Source organism: Dipodomys merriami, unplaced genomic scaffold (genome assembly GCF_024711535.1).
Source record: "Dipodomys merriami isolate MVZ:Mamm:240054 unplaced genomic scaffold, mDipMer1.0.p SCAF_12, whole genome shotgun sequence".
NCBI classification, from domain to species: Eukaryota; Metazoa; Chordata; class Mammalia; order Rodentia; family Heteromyidae; genus Dipodomys; species Dipodomys merriami.
The window spans coordinates 3,772,083-3,774,484 of record NW_027202493.1 but is presented as its reverse complement, the minus strand read 5'-3'; the positions used below and the strand labels follow the sequence as shown (position 1 = coordinate 3,774,484).

Genomic DNA, 2,402 nt, shown 5'->3' with positions numbered 1-2,402 from the left:
ATTTGCATATGTGTCTTCTTTCCTAACTAGACCCTAATAACCTTGAAATCATGGAGCACACTAGTTCAGTTGTGATTACAAGTGAACCCATGCCATGCCTGACATATGACAAAGGCTTAATGTGTGTGGAGAGAATGAATGAATGAATAACAAATGAATATATGACTGAATAAATAAAAGAAGGGAGGGATAAAAGACAAAGCTTATTCCTAAGTGGAATTATCTCCTTGCTCCTAAATTCTTTTACCTGATTGTTTTAATTGTTTCTGTATGTTTCCCCAGTCCTGGGACATAATTAGTGTTTGTTATATATTTTATCTCTAAATTATTTTTCTATACCCCAAACAACTAATGCCAGTGCATTCAGTGACTTTCTCCAAAAAAAATTACCTTTTTAATGGAAGTGTGGCTTGAACTCAGGACATTGTGCTCTCCTTTGACTTTGTTGTTCAAGCCTGGAACTCCACTACTTGAGTCATAGCAACATTTCCAACTTTTTGCTAGTTAAATGGAAATAAGAATGTCATGGACTTGTGCTCGCTTCAGCAGCACATATACTAAAATTGGAATGATACAGAGAAGATTAGCATGGCCCCTGTGCAAGAATGACACACAAATTCGTGAAACGTTCCATATTAAAAATAAAAAAGAATGTCATGGACTTTCCTGGCCAGGGTGGCCTTGAGTCATTATATTTAAATCTCAGCTACCTGGGTGCTAGGATTATAGGTGTGAGCCACCAGTGCCTGGCAGAAAATTACCCCCTATGTCCTTTCTTTCCTATTCGTGGACAGTCTCCAAGTTGCTCACAAGGTTATTGACAGCATTTTATTCAGAAAATTTTCCTTTGCCTAGACAGGATACAAGATTCCCAGCACTTAGCATAGGAGAAACACAGGATGAGGAACATTGTAGGTAAGAGAATATTTTACATGAAACAAAGGCAAGAGCAAATTCAAGAGTAGTGTGCTGACTACCTGCACAGATCCAGGGGCCTAAGTCAGGATGAATGGGGTATGATCCCACATTACAGTGTCTACTCCTTAATCAAATCTTCATTCCAGTGATGTTTTATTTCTGCATTTATAGACACTTTAATAATAGAGAAAACTCAAAGAAAGTAATTATCGGGTCCTTCAGCCTACTATTCTATCGAGCCAAACAAAACCAAATGAAACAAAACATATGACAACAACAACAAAAACCTATCTGGGAACAGTTAAACCAACACACTAATCAAAGAAGATTGAGTAATGTCTTCATGTATTTATAGAAGTAACAAAGCCACCAAAACTGAGTCATCACAAGATGTATGAGTAATATAGCTGTGAAGAAAATTCATAGAAATATTTAGACATTAAATTGAGGGTGTCTATGTACTCCCTGATGATTACAAAAATATGTGTCTTCAACCTCACCAAGTCCCTTCTCAATCTCTCAGTAAGGCAAATATAAATCACATCCATTTGATAGCCAAATCCAAAATTATTTCACCATGACTTAATAAAACCATTACAGTTCAAGGACTCTGTAAACTATTAAAGTTGGAAAGGGTCATAGAAATCACCTAACCCAACCTCTGATTCATGAAGAAGATGGTTAATTATCTAAAGTCGTGCAATGAAGGAAAGGAATTAATTTCAGATCTTCTAAATCTTAAGTTAGGATCTTTCCTTCTAAATCTAATGTACACACCAAACACATGAAATGAGAAGCAGAATGTTCAGTTTATACACACTCAATTACAAATAACTATGTACTACCTAATAAAATTTAATTCTATTTGTTTACTAAATAAAAGAGAAAGAACAAAAGTTTTGTAAGAATATTCCCATTAGAAACAAGCTCATTATTATTATTATTATATATTATTATATAATTATTATTTCATTATTTTTTGATGAGAGGGAGGAGTTAAGGGGACAGTCTCTCTCTGTAGCCTTGAACACCTTCTATTTCAGGCTACAAAATGCTAGTATTATAAACATGTGCCATCAACCCATCATCTACATACTTCTTGACCCTTTATATAGTTCATATCTTAATTTTTAGTTTTAGTATACAGTTTTTTTTATTTAAGAAGGCCAAAAGATGAGTGAATGTTTCTGTTAGTCAATGGTTCTAGAAGGCTTATGGAAGTGAGCTCCTCTAAAATGAAGGCTTTGTCTCCTTTCTGTGACTGGGTTGGAAAGAGCTCCCTCTTGTGTTCATGTAGTGGAATAGATTCTCTGCCTCACAAACTGCCCGCCTTGCTCAAGTCCTGGTGCTCCTCCCTAGAGAGCAATTGGGCACCTGAAACTTGAAATTACCATCTTATGGCTCACTTCTTCCCATACTACATGGTTTTCCAATGACAAATCTCACCTCAAATGGGAGAGTGAATCTTTATATCTTATTCTCTT

At 35.6% G+C, this 2,402-nt stretch overlaps 1 non-coding gene across 1 annotated transcript; it reads left to right on the top strand.

Moving 5' to 3' along the window:
* Positions 1–533: 533 nt before the first annotated feature.
* Positions 534–640, top strand: LOC138823450 (U6 spliceosomal RNA). Its single transcript, XR_011370810.1, has one exon. It is a non-coding gene; the product is annotated as a U6 spliceosomal RNA (small nuclear RNA).
* Positions 641–2,402: the final 1,762 nt, after the last annotated feature.